The sequence below is a fragment of the Aegilops tauschii genome, chromosome 3 (assembly GCF_002575655.3).
Source record: "Aegilops tauschii subsp. strangulata cultivar AL8/78 chromosome 3, Aet v6.0, whole genome shotgun sequence".
NCBI lineage: Eukaryota > Viridiplantae > Streptophyta > Magnoliopsida > Poales > Poaceae > Aegilops > Aegilops tauschii.
In genome coordinates, this window is record NC_053037.3 from 577227116 (window position 1) to 577247467 (window position 20352).

Below are 20352 nucleotides of genomic sequence, written 5' to 3' on the forward strand. Positions count from 1 at the left end.
ATTAACTGTTATGACGCCACGCGGACCGGGCATCTTGAGCTTACGGTAGGCATAGTGTGGCACCGCGTTGAATCGAGCAAGCGCGGTTCGTCCGAGCAGTGCATGATAATTACTACGAAAAGGGACGATGTCGAAGGTTAACTCTTCGGTACGATAATTGTTCGGTGATCCGAAGACTACCTTCAGAGTGATGGAGCCTGTACAACGGGCCTCCACACCTGGTATAACACCTTTAAAGGTGGTTTTAGTGGGCTTGATCATCGAATGATCAATACCCATCTTGCGCACTGTGTCCTGATACAGCAGGTTTAGACTGTTGCCTCTGTCCATAAGGACTCGCGTGAGGTGAAATCTGTCAATTATTAGGTCAAGGACTAGTGCGGCTGAATTGCCCTAATTGGTATTGGCGGATGATCCGTACGGTCGAAAGTGATCGGCCATAGTGTATATTGTGGGGCGACTGACTTCGTCAAGTCGACATCCGCAAGAGCGCACATCCGTTCCAGCTTGGGAATGTGGGTGGCGTTTATCACATTCACCGTTTTGATTTGCGGGGGTAATTTCCTTTGCCCTCCTGTGTTCGGTGATCGGGGCTCCTCGTTGTCGTCATCGGAGACCCCTTCTCCTTGTTGTCGGCACGTGACCTGCCGGCTTGTTTGAAGACCCAGCATTCTCTGTTGGTATGATTGGCTGATGTTCCTGGGGTGCCATGAATTTGGCATGGACGATCGAGTATGCGGTCCAGACTGGACGAGCCCGAATTGTTCTTTTGGAATGGCTTTTTCCGCTGACCGGACTTAGAGCCACTGAATCCGGCATTGACTGCCGTGTCTTCGGCGTTATCACCATTTTTGCGACGCTTGTGTTTGTTGCGTCGGGGCTTGCCGCTGCTATCTCTGGCCTCTGGTGTGCCAGGATTGCTTGCTGTGTTGTTGCTATGAGCCAACCAGCTATCCTCGCCCGCACAAAAGTGGGTCATGAGTGTCGTGAGGGCTGCCATGGACTTCGGCTTGTCTTGGCCGAGATGTCGGGCAAGCCACTTGTCGCGAATATTATGCTTAAAGGCCGCTAGGGCTTCGGCATCCGGACAGTCGACAATTTGGTTCTTTTTAGTTAGGATCCGAGTCCAGAATTTCCTGGCTGACTCTCCGGGCTGTTGGGTTATGTGACTTAAGTCATCAGCATCCGGTGGTCGCACATAAGTGCCCTAGAAGTTATCCAGGAATGCGTCTGCCAGGTTCTCCCAACTTCCGATGGAATTTTCCGGCAAACTATTTAGCCAATGCCGAGCCGGTCCCTTGAGTTTTAGTGGGAGGTACTTGATGGCGTGTAGATCATCCCCGCGGGCCATGTGAATGTGGAGAAAGAAATCTTCTATCCATACCGCGGGGTCCGTAGTCCCATCGTAGGGCTCGATTTTTACGGGCTTAAACCCTTCTGGGAATTCATGATCCATTACTTCGTCAGTGAAGCATAGGGGGTGTGCGGCGCCTCTATGCCGGGCTACATCATGACGCAGTTCAAATGAGTCTGGTCTATTGTATTCAGCCCGGCCGGATTTGCTTTTAGTGTATCCGGCGTGACGGTCATCGGCACGCGTTGGGCGCGCCCCCGTGATCCGTAGATCAATCTTGAATGTCCTGCTTTGTTTTCCAATTTGTCTCGCAGGTCATGTGTGGAGTCCCGGGCCTTCGTGTTTTTGCTTGTTTGGCGGCGGGGTGCGGGCTGGACTTCGGGCTGATACTCCGCTTTGTCTCGGCCACGAGGTGGCCGATTAGCCGCATCATGCGCTGGTAGTGTAGGTTTTAATGCCTCCTCGAGTTGAGGTAGCAACCTGCGCTTTGGGTGACTTTTTGTTGGGCGTTCGAGTCTGTATTCCTCGGCCGCCAGGACCTCAGTCCATCTATCAGTTAGCAGATCTTGATCAGCTTGAAGCTGCTGCTGCTTTTTCTTCAGGCTTTTTGCAGTGGCTATAAGCCAGCGCTTGAAGCGCTCCTGCTCGACGGGGTCCTCAGGCACGATGAATTCTTCGTCGCCGAGGCTCACCTCATCCTCGGAGAGGGGCATGTAATTGTCATCCTCCAAGTCTCCATCCGTTGCCTGTTCATCAGGGCTAGCTTGCCCATCCTCCCGTTCGGCTTGCTCGAAGTCTGGCGGGGCGGGATTGTTTTCGCCTTCGGCATTATCCGGAGTGTTATTGTCTCCTGTGCCGGTATCACTATTTTTGCTATGGCGGGGCTTAGAGCGGCGCCTATGACGCCGGTGCTTAGATTGCTTTTCAAGGGGATTGTCCTCCGTTGCCTCATCGCCATCGCCTTCTTTGGGCGTGTCCACCATATATATATCATATGTTGAGGTGGCTGTCCAGCGCCCTGTGGGCGGTGGTTCCTGTTCTTCTCCTGCATCGTCGTCCACACCGTCGATGTCTTCGTAGTCGAAGTCAAGCATGTCGGTTAAGTCATCAATAGTGGCTATTAAGTGGGTGGTGGGTGGGGAACGAATTTCTTCGTCGTCCGCTTCCCACTCGAGCCGGACATAGTTCGGCCGCGAGTCTCCTGACAGAGAGAGAGATTTCAATGAATTTAGCACATCGCCCAAGGGCGAGTGCTGAAAGATATCCGCGGAGGTAAACTCCATGATCGGTGCCCAATCAGATTCTATAGGCACGGATGCACGCGGTTCGGAGCCTATGGCCGGAGACGAGTCCGAGGGTCCGATGACACAGACCTCATTGGAGGCGAAGTCTGTGTTCGGCTCTATCGCCGCTGAGTGTGCGGCCTCCGTGGTGGGGTCCATCCACCCGTCCTCGGATGGCACGATGCGCTCCGGATTAAGAGCTGGGGCAACCGTAGGTGTGATCTCCCGAACGCCGTCCGATGGCAGATCTAAGTCATGCTCCTCGTGACTGTTCGGCACACCTGTCATGGCCTCGAATCCGTCAAAGATCAAGTCTCTGCGGATGTCGGCGGTGTAGTTCAGGCTTCCAAACCTGACCTGATAACCAGGGGCATAGCTATCGATCTGCTCCAGATGACCAAGCGAGTTGGCCCGCAGTACGAAGCTGCCGAATACGAAGATCTGTCCGGGGAGGAAAACCTCACCCTGGATCGCATCGTTGCAGATGATTGAAGGAGCCATCAAGCCTTACAACGACGGCACAGTGGAACTCTCAATGAAAGCACCAATGTCGGTGTCAAAACCGGCGGATCTCGGGTAGGGGGTCTCGAACTGTGCGTCTAAGGCTAATGGTAACAGGAGGCGGGGGACACAATGTTTACCCAGGTTCGGGCCCTCTCGATGGAGGTAATACCCTACTTCCTGCTTGATTGATCTTGATGATATGAGTATTACAAGAGTTGATCTACCACGAGATCGTAGAGGCTAAACCCTAGAAGCTAGCCTATGATTATGATTGTTCTCGTCCTACGGACTAAACCCTCCGGTTTATATAGACACCGGAGGGGGCTAGGGTTGCATAGAGTCGGTTACAGAGAAGGAGATCTACATATCCTAATTGCCAAGCTTGCCTTCCATGCAAAGGACACCCGGACACGGGACGAAGTATTCAATCTTGTATCTTCATAGTCCAACAGTCCGGCCGAAGTATATAGTCCGGCTGTCTGAGGACCCCCTAATCCAGGACTCCCTCACACGTACCCCGTCGTTTTCGCATTTGAAGAACACCCATCCGGGGTGGTTCGGCGTCCCGAAGTGAGCCGTAGCACTTTCCGCGTGCAGTCGTCGCACTATATGAGCGGCATCGGCAAGCCACAGAGACGCTACGTGAGCGCCGAGCCCGGTGGACGGCCGGACGAATCCATGCCCGCAAACCGGCGGCGGCGGCGGCGTGCGGACGAACCCGTACCTGCATGTGGCGATGCGCCCTTGCCTGGGCTGCAGGAGAGGCTCCCTGACCACTCCATCGCTTGGCACAGCAACCGGCGGCCGGAAAAAGCCAAATCCGGCGGCCCGCGATGAAGTGCCGCAGATCCGCAAATCCGGCGGCCCGCCGACGCAGGGGGGAGGGAGGGGAGGCCTCGTGCGCGTGGCAGCCTTTCGGCGTGCTCCTGCCGGCTGCTTTCGCCGGAATCTTGGGCGGCGGCCCGGCGGCGGCGCGAGGGGGGAGAGGAGAGGTGTTTGGTGGGGAAAGTGCGGCTTGAAATGTCCACCCCACCAACCGCTTCCGCTTATATGCAGGGCACTGCAGCCACGAGGGGGAAACCCGCGTTTTCCCAGGTTGAGGTCGGGATTTTGCCGCGCACCTCAAAATTTTTTACGGGCCGGGGCGGGATGCGGGGTCTGATCGGCCTGATTTTTCCTCCCTGACCCGCATTTTGGCGGTTATTTTATGGGTCGGGACGGGATACGGGGTCTGCTAGAGTTGCTCTAGTGCTTCACCTTCTGTGAAGTAGGATCGACAAAGCTTTACTACTAGTGCAAACACACTTGTGCAAATAGGCCGTGAACGAGAAAAACAATATATGGAGCTAGTGGCGTGGAGAGACGAATTTACATTTACATCCACACTACTTTTAAACAATCAAATAAGAATTTTCTTGAGCACACTTCGTAATTAGTCCCACAATCCCACACAAATCAATAACACCACACGATTAGACCCACACTTCTCAATCTAACAACCATCATTGATCTAATACCTTTAGGGCATCTACAATGAGAGCCGCTTATGGAGGCGCTAACCAAAAATAAAATAAAGATTGTAAAATAGGAAAAACGCCTAAGCGCCCAGGCTTACAACGGCAGGCGCTAATTCCACGGAGTAAATTAAGTAGTCAAGCGGTCAGAGCATGCACAAAAACGGGCAAGCGGCCGGCGCATCATCTTGCGTCGATGCCGCGCATAACATCAGGATTCAACAGATTAACCGCTAATTGGCCGGGAATCTAATCCTGGCGCTCGTCCCTAAGCGCCCGCGTTGGACATGCCCTTATGGCTTACACTTAACAATTTTTAATAACTGATCGTGCTTCACCAGGAGAGCAGTACTAGAACTACCATTCCCCCGTCCTCTAAAATCACGAACATTTGGTCGCAAACTAAGGCAACTCCACGACCTCGACCTCACAGTCTGGCACGACGGCGACCTGGTGCCAGACGCTGCCCACCAAAAGCAGCTCCTGCCTGCACGGCGACCTCGCCGCCCTGCACCGCTCCATCGCCTCCCTGCATGATCGCCGTCGCCGATTGTTGCCGCTCACAGTGTGGCATCCGTCCTGCGAGATCCCCAGTGCCCAGGAGATAGATCCTACCCAGGGATCAGCCGTGCCGCCGCGCCCGCGCCCCGGCCTACACCCGCGCCCGCTGCGTCCCCTGAACCTGCCGGCCACATGCAGCTATGATTCTTCCTTCCACTTCTTCAGGTTCGACTTCTTCCTAGCATGGCGGTGGCTTAGGGGCCTGGATTTGGGCATTTGGCCATAGTCTGGAGGGACGCCATAGATTGGATTTCGAAGGTGAGCCACCGCATCTTGATTTGATTCAAAACGTTCCTCTCTATCATGGTACTGATACGTGATGGGCCTTTTTAATCAATTTCATTGGTGGTTTTCTCATCGGATTTCTGCTTGATGATACCGTCCTGATGTATGGTGCCGTGATAGCTGACTAAATCTGCAAATTCATTGCCGTTGACTTCGGGCTTGTCTGTCAACTACCTTGATAGGTTCCTCTCCGTCTATCCCCTTCCTGTAGGTCTATCATCTCAGTAGATAAATCATGTACGGTGCCATGCTTGCCCCTTTATTCCTGGAGTATTTGCAGCTGGTGAGTCTATTTCTTTTTCTTTTTTGATTCACAGCTACTGGCATGAATTGGCCCTTGCATATGGTCCTAGCGCTGACAATAATTTGAACCTGTCAATTGGGGACAGATATGTCCATCACCAGTGTACCTTTTATTCAGTTTGAGGAGAAATAAGTAGTCAATTGGCTGACTAAATATGTTTCCTGTGAGTTATACAATTAAGCTGATTTAAATCGTGGCCTAACAATACTTTTGTTAATAGTTGACAACTAAAAGAGGATCTACTTTTGCTAATGATGGCCAAATAAAAGAGGATCCAGGCTCTCACGAGTTTACATTGTACAAAATTATTCTTTGCTAACAATAATTTTGCTAGGTTACTCTCTCTGCATCTCAGTGTTATTAGTCCAAATATTCCGATTCCAAAGGATGTCTTCAAACATCAGATATTTTAATAAATTATAAACAACATATCTTTTTAATTTTGGTTCTGACTAGAATGATGAAATTCAATTTTGTACTACTGCAGATTAGTTTAATCATCTTCACCAACAGTATATATTGCAGAGAATTGTTTTGGTTTAGTTTTTAGCATGTAGATATGACATGGTAAGCCTCCTGTGAAGGAGGGGATTAGTCAAATAGAAACTGTTCTATTTGATATACAATGTAATTTGGAAATTAGTGGCGGAAGACTCCTAAACTAACATATGGCATTTTGTTTGAATTTCTCTTTACTTGATTGTGTTACTTATGTGCAATCACCATACTTGACATGGGTCCCTAATTTTGTCCCTAATTTTGTCCCTAATTTTGTCACTTACTTATGTGCATGAGTCTTTTGCCAGCATCTCGATGTGGAGGTACAACTTCTAGCAGATCTTCTTCATGTTTTACGTTGTTTGTTGGTACTTTTTGCTGCAATGTGGAGGTACAGAATCTAGCTGATATATCTTCATGCTTTACCTTGTTTACCACTGTCCCAGTGTGGGGGTACAGATTCTAGCTGATATACCTTCATGTTTTACCTTGTTTACCAATGTCCCAGATTTTTGTTTCCTCTTTGCTTTGAATTAGATAGAAGATGGGACGTGCTTTGTTGTACTTTCCTCTTACTTTGCCTGAGTAGGACATTTATTTGAAATACTAAATTGTGGTGTCGCTACCCCTACGCATCATGGCGTTGCAGCGCCCTCGGCTCAAGGGAACCATCTCCAAGCCTACCATACTCGAATCATGGAAGTGCGCAAACTACAGCGCATCATGGTGTCGCTGGCCACCCGATCTCTACAGCCACAACAAAAGGCTACAAGACCGACCAGGCCGGTGTCTTGACCTCTGAATCACATCGCTGTGCCGGCGCCTTGATCTCGCATGCGGCCGTCTAAAACCTGAGGGGCCAACCTCGCTCGAGTGTCGCCGGTCAGCACTCATCTGCACAGGAGCAAATGGTTGGATATATGTGCCTCCTACGTCTCTTATTCCCTGAAACGTAATTTGATGAGTAGAGTTTCTAATCATTGATGTCACACTGGCGTAGGATTAAATTGCATAGGTTAGATTGACATTTTGCCCTGTGTTTAATTACTACATGCGCTGCACACTGGTCCATGTATTTATTCTGTTGGTGAAAAGTTTTGACTATCGAGTTTCGTCAGACGTGAGTTGTAGAAATTTTCAGTTACTTTTCTATTCCTACCATCCATCTCTGAACCGTTGTGATGGAGATTGTAATACTGTGTTTAAAATATGTCAGTCCATATGTGAGATCTTCTTTTCAAGATGGCAACCATGATTATAAGTTAGTCATCTATACTTTACAAGCATATCAGATATATGTAATTAATGTGTTTGCATTAGAGCTTTCATAGGGAAATTGCATAAGATCTTATAAAACCATCTTGTCACACACATTTTTCTGAATGGCAGCTGCAAGTGCCAGGTAGCAGCTTGCACTAGGTTGATGTGAATATTTACTCTTCTTTTGCACTGGTACTGAAACTTGGCAGTTCACAAGGATTGGCACCACGGACTGAAGAATTGTCCCAACCATCGTGGACACACCAGGGGCAGGGGCTGCATGCTGCCAAGGCTGAGGTGACTGCCACGAAGACTGGCTCGATGTAGTGACCGAGGAGGCGCAGGCCGCAGGGTATGCTCTTCTAATTAGTATGATGATTTGCATATGTAACAATGCTACTCTGAATGGATTTGCTAACTATATATATATGGTATGTGTGTTTTGGAATCTTGGTAGTGGTTCAGTAGTGGTCCAGTTGTAATATCTTACAAGTACGCTGCTAATCAAAAATTTCTTGATCAAGTTTATTATTATTTCCATTGCACTATACTTTACTTCCATGGTATCAAGTTCTTCAAATGCATGTTCTGGTACAATATTTGTTTTTTATAGATGCAGCCTTTTTTGTTAATAAATCTATAGTTCAATCTGCATTCAAAGTCTAAGAATTATGGACTTGTGTTGATAGTTGCAGTTACACAGTGATGGATTGTGTTTACTTTTTGTTTATGGAAACACAGAAGCCGATTATTCTGTTTGCAAGACGGGTATCCTAAATTCCAATTCAAACATTACTGATGATATAACAATGTCCTACGCCAAATTGTGATTCGGGCGAGCCTAGCTTAGCTTGAAACCACCGGAGATTGTGTGGTGCACGGGTGACAGAGAGTCCACCTGATATTTTGTCGTGCCCACGGACAACAATGGCATGGATAGTGAGGTCATTGCTGGACATGATTGACCTATTTGTAATCTGTTGGGTAGTCCTATTTGGTGGATTGTGCCTAGCTATAGTATGTTGCAAACAGATGTAACCTCATTAATTTTCACATTTCATGCCTCTTCAGTATATCTGATCTCTCTCTACGAGGAGCCTACAGTTTGTAATGTTGTATTTCTTTTGTTGAACCTCCACAAACTGTCTATGAACCATATCTGCAGTAGACGTTCCCACATGTATTTATTCGTTTTTGAAAGGAATGTTATAATTCTTATGTTCAACTCTAATTTAAAATTTCCATTCCTTTGGGCATGGTCAACTTTATATTTGTTGGTGGACACGTGCATTGCACGTGCATGGTTACTCACTACTAGGAAAAAGCCTAGCAGCAGCGCGGGTTCTAGGTATATCAGTAGCGCGGGGACCAGCACTACTAATAAGGCGCTACAGCTAACCCGTAGCTGCAGCGCGTGCGCACCCGCGCTACTGCTATACAAGTGTAGCAGCAGCGTGCTTCGTTGAAGCCCGCTACTGCTAATAGCTCTAGCGCGCTTTGCCTGGACGCGCTACTGCTACTGTGACGCTGCTGCTAACTTTTCTCCACTCGCTACTGCTAATTTTAGTAGCTTTTTTTTCTGCATATTTGTTTTGTATTTAAACAGGCTTTATACAAGAATCTTTAGCAGATACAAATGTCATCATGATACACATACAAATGGCTGCGAGACCACAAATGTAATGATAGCATATACATACAAATAGTCTCATCATAATCATCATCCAACACAAAGTGGTATCTCGTCATCATCTTGAAAATAGCGATACATGCAAGTCTCGAATACTTGCAACTACAACGTCATCCATCTAAACAATGGTATACGCGAGAAGAGCTATCACTATGAGTGAGAGCGGAACTATGCAGTACATGAAGCGGCGGTTACGAGTCCTCTCTCACGCTAGCGTGGACCTCAAGTAACTAGCTTCTCCTTCTTGTCTGCTTTTGAAGCCTTTATGGCTGGCGCCCGAGACCCCATTCACTTGCGCCTGACACTCAGACCACTCATTGTACACCCCCGGAACCTTCCCTTTGTACACGACATAGCACTGCCATCTCGCCATCAAGAAACTAGGTACCTGTTAGAGATGCATCTTCATCAAGAGGATGTACAATCATATGCAACAAAATATACTAGAGCAACACGAAAAAGAAAGGGTTAGCAACTAGATGCAACATACAGTACGCAAACTAATTAACTAGAGGTACGCAGGTCATCGTACGCAAACTAACAAAGTAGCACTACTAGGAAAATGCTTATAGGTAGACATTTAGCAGTAGCATTGGTTATATACCCCACGCTACTGCTACTTAGCAATAGCGCCGGCCAAAACCAGCGCTCCAAGCGCACGTTAGCGGTAGCGCTTGTTTTCCAGGCCAGCGCTGCTGTTAGTGGGCCATGCACTCGGCCCACTGTTGCAGCTTTAGCTATAGCGCCGGGCCTCCTCAACCACGCTGCTGCTAAGCCCACCTCTGCTTCCTCCTCCGGCCCGCGTGCGCTCTCTCACTCACTCTCACACTCACACGCTCACACACACGCGCCCCTCAATCCCCCGCTCCAGCCGCCGCCCCGTGTCCTACGCCGGCCGCCCTCCCCCGTGCCGCGCCGGCCATCCTCCCCCCCCCCCCCCCGCGCGCCGGCCCTCTTCCACCGAGAGGTACTCCTCCCTCCTTCCTCCTTCCTCCTCCCTCCCTCCCTAGTTATAATTATTAGAGAGTAGTTATTTTGAATCCTATATAGTTGAAAAACTGTAGGTTCTTAGAATAATGTAGGTTATGATCAAACCCTAGCTAGGACAGATTAGGTAGTATGAACCCTAGTTAATTTGTATGAACCCTAGGTTTTTAAATTAGCTAGGTTTTAAAACTAGGTCAGAGATTTATCTAGGTTTTTAAATTAGGACAGAAATTTATCTAGGTTTTTAATTAGGTGTAGTTAGTAGAATTTAGGTGTTTTAGGTGTATTTAACATAATTCTAGGTGGTTTAGTTGTTTTAGGTGTAGTTAACAAATTCTAGGTATTTATTTAGTTAAAGCAATTGTTGTTATGTATTTAGTTAAAGGAATTTTTCCTGTTATATGCAAATTTGCAGTGGACATGTCATATTTTGAACATGTCATATTTTTCCGAGTGGCCTATGTTTTGCCATATTTTACGTTATGGCAAATTTCAGGCACTCGATATGTCCTGATTTTAGCAAAGGTCATGCCGAATTTTGCTTAGTGTTTATTAATTTTGTTTTCATAATTAAGAATTTTTCTCGAAGTCGACGATGCCTGGCCCGCATCCTCGTCGTCGACTCGGTGGAGGAGCCTTGCTTGATTATAGGGGCCATGTCCGGGACTGGGCTCCGCCTGGCTGGTACTGGGAGGTTCTACCTTTCGGGGCGCGCAGCTTGGTGAGGAGGCAGCCCGTCGTCGACCCGGACCTTATTTGGTGGCGGTCGCGTGGGCCGGTGACGGTGGGGAGGCCTTCGTCCACCGCAGAGGTGGTATCTCACCGTGTCAGCGAGGAGGATGAGCACGTCCGTCGCTACATGGTTGCGTTGGAGGGCAGGTCCGACAGTACCTAGATGGTTCTTCAGGGATCTCACTGGAGCTATGATCCTGTGATGGTTCCTTCTCTTTGGGTGTCCACTGCCCGCGCCGATACCCGTCGTTCGCTAGGGTTCTAGCTGTATTAGTGATGTTATATGTATGATACAATTCGTGATGTATTAGTGATAATATTCAACGATGTACGGACGCAAGAGATGATTTAGTTTTCTTATTGAATGCATGCTCATTTGAATACTAATTCGTTTTATGATTTAGTTTTGCTTATTGAACGCACGTCTGTTTCAACTATATGAACATAGGAAATGTCTGACGACGATAGCGAAAGGGAATTCGGTATGTGCGAATACTTCGAACACGAGCGCGGCCAGTGCGATAGGCCTCACCTAGTTGGTGGTAGGCGCTTCAGCATCAAGCTGGATGAGACGTTCGAAGTGCATACAGTAAGTCACAACGACAAGTCTTTTTTCGTAATTAAGCATGACTTCTGCTTCTTTTGCTTCAACTTATAATTTAATTTTTTACTATTCTACTAGCGTATCCCCTGCCATGCAAGAATATATGTCTTGGATAAGATTGGTTTTAGTACTATGGAAACTATGGAGGTAAAAAGAGTTAACTTGAGGACCGAGCATGGTTATAGTTTTCTCGCAAAATTATACAATACAGACACCTACACCCATTATGAATGCAAACAATGGAGAGCACTATGCAAGGCTTATGCATTTGAGCCTGATATGCTTATCACCTTTGATATTCGTCCGGAAGATGATATTGAAGATAATATTGACATCTGGGTCGATGTGCAGATGCCTCCAGTTCTACCTTTATGTAAGTTTCTCAACCATATTTATGTCTTGGATCTTGTTTATTCAAAAATAGTTGACAACTAATTTCTATTGACAGCTTATTTCCATTCAAGCAAACATGTCCGGCGTTTGGTAGACATGACCTACTACTGTCCCGGGGCTGAACGAAACTGCGAGGAGACAAGTCATTATGTTTCATGGCTTGAGGATCTTCATACTGTCAAGACAAATTATTTTCCTGGACTTAGAAATATTTGTACTCAAAACGTGCGACCAATAGTGTTCGTACTGAACTACGGTCACATCTATTTAAGAAAGATGGTAAGATTTTTACTATTTGACCTCAGTGCATCTTTTCCATACATTATTTTTTAAGCTAAACTTGATTGCTAAGTATGTTACTACGATGTTCTTCAACAGGGACTCCCGATGATAGTTGTGCCTCAGTGGATCGAAGCTAAAGGTCGCATGTCCATGGTTAGCATATGGCCAAGACTTCCTACATTGCACATGAGTGCATTTAGGATTTCTAGAAGCGAGAAGTCTTAATAGTCAAAGACTGGAACAAAATTGTGAAGGATTGCAGAGAAGTACTAGGGGGCAGCAATCAGAAGCGTAGCCCACAATTAGGAGACAGGTTCATCTGCATGCTTCAATATGATGAATCAGGAGTGCTCCACATGTTCTATGCTATTTTACCTGAGAGAGAGTAGTAGGAGTGATTAGCTAGCTAGAATGAATTTCAAGATGATGATGATGTGCTACACTATGTAGCTATGATGATTAGACAATGTTGGTGGTAATGACTAGCTATGATGATTATTAGCTAGTAGTGTCGGTGGTAATTTTCCCTTACTTGCAACTCCTATGCTGAATTAGAGGCTATGTTGATGCTACTACTAATCATTGTTGGTGAAGCAAATGCATCTGAATTTCCATCCATGAATACTGCATTTGAATATTATTTTTTTAATTTCTAATTAATTAGCTATAGCGTGGGGTGGAGAAAGCGGCGCTACTAGTACATACGATAGTAGTAGCGTGTGTGTAGAAAGAAGCGCTACTAGTAATTAGCATATCTGCAGCGTGGGTTAGAAAACGCGCTACTGCGAATATTTAGCTGTAGCGCCGTAGCAGTAGCGCCGGCACCCACGCTACTGGTATGAAAAAAACCCACGCTACTGGTAAGGTTTTTCCTAGTAGTGTAGCGTTATGCAAGTTTGGAGGGACCATGGACATCACAAAGTTTCATCGCTACAGAAAGTATACAAGTTCAACCAACACATATCATCATCATCGGCATCGTAAATCATTAGAAGTTCCATCCTTCCATATCATCAAGGATGGACCCTAGCTTCTTGAACGGCGTGAGGTCTAGACATTGCATGCCTATGCGAGTTCGGACGTCAGCTCGCGATATAGGGCCGTGGTGGAACATCCCCTTCTCATCGACGACTTCTTTCATGATGATCGTCGCAATGTCCCTTTGGATGCGAAAGAAGTCATCTCTAAGTTTATAATCCGCTTCTCCATGAGATTCTAGCCACTTGGGGATATGATCATCATTTCTGCTTGTCATGCGAAGCTTTTGGTGATCCGTGCTGAACACAATCATGAGATGGATGATGTAGAATCCATCCTTCTTGCTTGGTTTTGGGACATGGATGCAGCAGAAGTTAGTTTTATGCGCGAAACCCATCTTCTTGTTCCTTTGTTTCTTGATCTGCATGTGGCCACCTCTAATGCTGAAGCCTTGGAGAGCATCATCTAGAATATTCATTATGTGGGTGTAGTCCTTTTTCTCGTAGTCTCTGGAATGGTCGAAATACACGGCGTGGGAGACTCGTGGGTAAAGAACGATAAGGATGGCGCGCCTGTTACTGTGGGGAAAAGACACCTCAAATTATTCTCCATATGAGCGAGAAGGAATGATTGAAATGTACGAAAGGGTTGTCCGGAACTGACTTACTTTGGATGATAAGGCAGGAGAACAATTTCCTGGTCCTTATTCTGTATCATGAAGTTTTGGAGGTAGTCCCTAGCAGTTTCACGCTCAAAGTCGCCGAGACTCAAGAAAGACTCGTGCATGTAGTACGGATCCGCCACACAGATTTGCGGGAGTTCTTCTCTCTTCATGACGGAGCTCATATGTAGCGCAAAAAGGCGGACGATTGTAAAATCGAGCCGCCTTGTCAGAAACATCTCAAAGATATGGTCAAACCGCAGGAAGAACACCTCCACTGGCCGTGTGTCGACGTAGCACTTCCCCTCAGGCACACGAGCCGCGTATGTCGGATATCCTGGATCCTTCGAGGCTAGTAGGCTTTTCTCGGTCGACAGGGTCGTGCAGTCTCCTGAGATCCCCTGATAGTGCCTCCAGCGGTTTCGGCGGTAGCATCGGCTCGCCCGTGAGATGGAACATGGCCGCACCTTTCACGGGTACACGCTCTTCAGAATCCATCGTCTGGCTGCTATGTGTCTGGCTTGTTTGGAGGCAGCTATGTTCCCCGATCTCTTCCACTCCTTTTTCTTGGGCACACCTTCCAGACCCTTCCTTAACCCTGCCCCAGTGTTCCCGGGCTAAGCACTGTACGACCCCCGGCTAGTTGAGCCTGTGTTGAGGTGGCATCTTCAGGCGTGTCCTGTGAGGATTTCATGAAGAGAGACTTTTTGCAATCCCTGCTACGACCTTCCTACCCGGGCAGATCATCCATATCCTCATTAGCATGCTGATAGCCCGATTCGTCATATGGTTGACTCATCATATCTATGTCACAGTCATACGCGTTTGTATTGAGGAAACCCATAGGGTCGACCTCCGTCTCATCATCCATTCTCTGTTCTACAGGACCGATTACATCAGCCAGTACTATTGCACCCCCTTCATCACGTCGTCTGCCGCTCTCACCCGGCACTACAGGAGCTGGTAATTGCATAGGCGGGGTGGTGGTCTCCGCACATGCTTGTTGATGTGTGGTTATTGGTGTGCTGTTGGCCGGCTCCAGACGAATAAGATTCTTCGGCCATAGCAGCACCCAACCCTTGCAGCTTCCAATCCGCGGCGGGGTCTCGTCGTCCTGTCCCACATGCTGTACTGGAGGAGGCAAATCCTCGTGCCCCGATTTCATACTTGACAAGTTAACCCTGAAGTGCCCAGCAGGGATCGGCTGGTTGTGGAACGTGGGTTGCAAGGGGTTCACTATCATCCCCTTTCCCACATCCACCTTTTGGCCTTTGATCGAGTAGAGTATGGTGCACAGGGTTTCTTCGGCCTGCAAACACATATGTCTGTGGCGTAAAACATCCGAAAGGCAACGAAAATGGAATATTCTATATATATATATGTTGGTGCGACATGTAATTACCGTGAGGGCGTCGAGCTCAGCCAAAGACGAAGGCCCACCTAGCGCGCCAGAGACTGAGGACGGGCTGCTATGAGCGGGAGCGACTACGAGAGGAGGCCTGGTTGCGTGAGCAAGTGATGGTGCGGTGGTGTTGTTGTTCATGGAGTTGCTCCCGACGAAACTGGGCAACGGGAAATCATGTACCGTCTTGTCTGGATTTTCCTTCATCCAGTTGATGATAGCTGGAACCAAGTTAGTAGCAAAATCATTTCTGCAGGCAGTTACAGCTGCATTGACTGCCTGTTGTAGCAACTCATTTTTCTCCTCGGCTATTTTTTTCGCGTCCTCAGCTGCTTTTTTCTCGACCGCAAGCTTCACCTTGTCGTCGATGTCCGCCTGACTAAACTTCTTTTTCTGCTTCTTGGCCTCCGGGCCCTCGTTGTAAAACACCTTCCACGTGGCACCGTCTCCAGCGCCGTGCACACGACCATATTGCGGCCGCTGGCCCAAAGGGAGTCCCTTAAGTTCGTTCAAGGCCCGGTTGAGAGGGGTGTCCCACTTGGGCCTCATCGGTGAAGTAGGGCTTTCGGCTGCAAGCTGGTGTTGCTTCTCCTGCAGAAGGAGCGTGAACCGTTTAGGAATGTGTAGTTGACTAGATATGGAGCTAAATGTAAGGTGGTAAAAGAATAATTACTAGTAGTCTAATCAATTTCCTCGTGATCTGGTCCGTGTAAAAAACCTTCTTTTCCTTGTCCCACTTGTAGCGGGCCCTGATGAAGTCATGCTCCAAGGGGTTGGTGAACTTCGCGAAGGGGTCTGGGATACCCGCGGCTTCACGTTCCACGTCCTCCTTATCCCATATGGGCCTTTTACCGAGGTAGCCATGGCTTCCGAGGCGATGCTTCCCCGTGTTCCTTTGCTGAAGGCTCTTGAATTTCGCAGCCTTAGCCTTGGCTGCCTCGGTAGCGCAAGTGTCCTTGAACTTTTCGAACTCCTCTTCCGTAAGTGTCAGATTTTCCTCCAGAATCTTGGACAGGGGTTTCTCAGCCTCAATAGCTCGTTTCACCCTCCCTTTCCAGGAGGCCAAATCATTGCTGAACATGCCCATGGCGTGATTGTTAATCTTTTTCATGTTCGGATCATCCCACGGTTGTTCTATGTTATCATCCCGGTCGGGGAACTTGAATCTCTTGTGCAACTTCGTCAGGAGCAACTGCTTCAAATGTTCTTTACTCCTTAAGTCATCGTTGTCGATGCTCGCGCATTCCCGTAGGATGCATCCTGCTTGGTTCCCATAGCACTTGCGAGGTTCTTCCGGCTCTAATGGCTCAAACTTGCCAGGTGCCATCTTTGTGATCACCAGTCGTCCAATCCCTAGTTTGTTAGGTTTTCGTATCCTCTGCTTCTTCTGCTTCTTCCTTTCGGTAGCGGCATCGGCGCCAGTACCTTCCCTGCCGGTATCTTCCCCGCCGGTACCTTCCCCGCCCGTCTCGGTGCCGGCGCCGTCGGTGTTGATGTCGGTGTCAGTACCAGCATCGAGGCCGACCTGCAAACCTTGACTTTGCATTTGCTCAGCAGTCAAATAGTCGAGGTACTCTTGTTCACCCTCATAATCCATCTCGTCTGCATCTTGGTCAGAAGGCCCAGTTTCTTCATTGTTCGACATGTTTGCTATGATTAAGTCTCCTTGTTTTATTCTAAAACTATGAAAAAAATGAGAAATGACATAAAAAGAAATCTATATTTGCCGAAATGTCGTTTCCCAGCAACTCGCAGCACTCGATATGCCTACTGTCTAGCACAAATCATGCCAAAATTCACGGAAATTTTTGGCATGACCTTTGCTAAAAAATGGACATATCGAGCGCCTGAAATTCACCAGAACGGAAATGAATCAACATTCCGGCGTAACATAGGCCACTCGGATCATTTACCCTGCACATAATTATCATGTCCAAATGACAAATTCCAAATATGACATGTCCAAAACATCACATGTCCACATATCACATGTCCACTTCAAATTTGCATATAAAAGGAAGAAAATTATAGAACTTGAAGAAAAAACCTAGCTAAATTTACGTAATTAACCATCTGCCCTAACTAAAACCTAAGTAAATTAACCAAAAAACCTATCTACCAGAGGGAGGAGGAGCGGTGGGGGGCTTATAGAGGGTGCAGGCCCGACGACGGCCGAGGTTGGGAGGGGTCGGGGTCGAGCGCCGGGGCCGGAGCCGGGGTCGGGGTCGGGGTCGGGGCCGTGGGCGAGCGCGGGGGCCGGTCGGGGTCGGGGTCGGAGTCGGGGGCGAGCGCAGAGGCCCGGCGAGGGCAGGGCTCCGGCGCGCGGCGCGACGGGGGATTTGGGGGAAAAGAGGCGGGATGAAGAGAGGAGTGGGGATCGATTTTGGGGGTTAACTGGGCATAGCAGTAGCGCGTTTAGGAAAAACGCACTATAGCTACTCCAGGTAGCTATAGCGGTTTCGTGTAGAAATCGCTACTGCTATCTTGACTAGCTATAGCTCTTTTCTGACAAAAGCGCTGCTGCTATAACACCTATATAACAGTTTTCCTGTTTGTTTCCTTCTATTTTCTTTTGCTTTATTTTCTCTCACTTTTCTTTTCTTTTTTTCCGAGAGCGGTGAACGAAGGGAAGGCGATATATATTGCATCATTTGACACTTAAATATGTATACAAACTAGGAACATATATATTACATTATTGGACCCATGCATAATAATGGCTAAGTGTGTATACAAAATAGGAACATATACATTACATCATTTGACCGATAACATACATATGGTTCCTCAGCGTTGACGTTTTCGTTTCTGAGTCAGCTTCTTTCCCTTCTTGTTCGTTGAAGAATAATTGAGCCCCTCATTGTGACTTTGCCTTTTCCATGGAGTACGATTTTTCTTAGGTAATGTAGTATTGATTCTTCTTTTGACGTATACTTTATCATCATCGTCATCTTCCCTCATTGGGTTGCCGTACTGATCGTAGTCTTCCTCGTTGGCGACTCCATCCATTCCAATGATGTTCCTTCTGCCTCTCCTCACGACAACACGACTGGGATTGCGCGGGTCGGTTATGAAGAAGCATTGTGTCACGTGCTTAGCGTGTACCCATGGCTCATTTTTTGCGATAGCATTCACGGTAGCGCTCTTGGCGTCGGGTATAGTCATAGTAGTGAAATTCCGGTTTTCTCTTTCGACATTCTTAGCCCATCTGACACGGAACATTGTCGTGTTGTGCAGTCCAGAGTAGTCAAGCTCCCAGATCTCCTCGACCCTTCCGTAAAATCTTTCAGTTGCGCCGTTGTCGCTGCCGGTCATGCATTCCATCGTCACCCCTGAGTTCTGATCATCACTGTCCATATCTTTGGCCTTCGTGTAGAATGTGTATCCGTTGATATTGTATGCCTGATAGGTTAGGAGGTTGGGCGAGGGGCCATGTGCTAAGGCGTATATGAGCAATCCGTCCTTAGAGCCCTCCTCCGGGGGATTAGCAATAATATGCTCTTTGAACCAATGCAGGAAAGTGGAGTTGTGCTCTCTAGTAACTTCGGCGTCCGTCCTGCATACCCCCGGTCACGATACTTCTTTGCGATAATTTCTTTGTGCAGTGCCACGAAAGGATCTACCTCGTCTAGGTGTTGTAGCACTACCAAGTTTTCTATGTAAAGTTGCTGCGTCGATCTGAGAATGCCACGTGTAGTTTCCTGCGACCGTTGGAGTGACCTTCTCCTTCGAGCCTCCCATCGTGCTTGTTAACGGGCAAACCAACACTAACACCAGGCGGCTGGTCTGCGCCATATAGAAAATTATCGCAGAAAGAGATGCACTCTTGTGTCAGATAGCCCTGGACGATGCTTCCATCCGGACGGGACATGTTATGAACGAATCCTTTGATGATCCCATTCATCCTCTAACGGCATCATGTTGTGCAGAAATGATGGCCCCAGGTCTATTACGTCGTCCACAATATGGACACACAGATGCACCATCACGTCAAAGAACGCGGGCGGGAAGTACATCTCAAGCTCATTCAGTATCACAACGATCTCTTCCTGTAGCCTTCGGAGCTGCTTCAGACTGATTGACTTTCGAGAGATGACATCGAAGAAGTTGCAGAGACCAATAAGCATGTCACGGACATGCTTGTCCATTATCCCGCTAAGGGCAACAGGTAGTATCTACGTCATCATCACATGACAGTCATGGGACTTCATCCCGCTGAACGTTTCTTGTCCGTGTCTAGATATCTGCTTATCTTGCCACAGTAACCAGAACTAACTTTGACTCTGGTAAGGCACTTAAAGAATTGACCGATCTCAGCCTAACTTAAGGTGAAGCAAGAAGGGGGGCAATAATCCTCTTTGTTCATTTTCTTGCCCTTCTTCTCCCGCGCCTCTGTCTCCGTCTCTGTCTCGTCTGACATTTTACGGGGCGACATGTGCAGATCTTCCCTGATTTTCAAATCTTGCAAGTCTTTTCTTGCCTTCGGCCCATCCTTGGTCTTATCCGGCATGTTCATCAGTGTCGCGAGCAAGCTCTCAAGGACATTCTTACAGATATGCATTTGATCAAGGCAATGAGGTGTATCGAGTTTGTGCCAGTACTCCAAGTCCCAGAACACAGACCTCGTCTTCCATACCTTCAGCAGCGGACCCGGCGCCTTTTTCATCGTCTTTCCTGGCGTGGGGCACTCCTTCCAGTTTTTCAACAGCTCATCGATTTCGGCACCGCCCCGCTTACGTGGAGGTCCTCGATGCATAGCGTGACCATTGAATAGATCTCCACGTTTTCTCCACAGGTCATCCTTTTCGAGCCATCTTCGATGCCCCATGTACATGATTTTACCAGACCCACCATCTTTCCTTGATGTTAGCTGCTGAGACGTCGTATCATCCATGCACCGCGTGCATCCGCAATATCCATGACACACCTGGCCTGCGACATATCCGTAACCGAGATAGTCGTGCATCGTCGTGATCAGCGCGGCTCTCATGTAGAAATACTCGCCTTTGCTGGCGTCCCATGTCTGGGCCGGTGTTTTCCATAACGTGTCTAACTCCTCT

The 20352-nt window shown here is 47.9% G+C and overlaps 1 long non-coding RNA gene across 1 annotated transcript; it reads left to right on the forward strand.

Annotated features, from left to right (window-relative positions):
• The first annotated feature begins 5091 nt into the window (after positions 1-5091).
• On the forward strand, positions 5092-8011 carry LOC120976232 (uncharacterized). Its single transcript, XR_005771481.3, has 2 exons — positions 5092-7214; positions 7773-8011. It is a non-coding gene; the product is annotated as an uncharacterized lncRNA (long non-coding RNA).
• The last annotated feature ends 12341 nt before the right edge of the window (positions 8012-20352 follow it).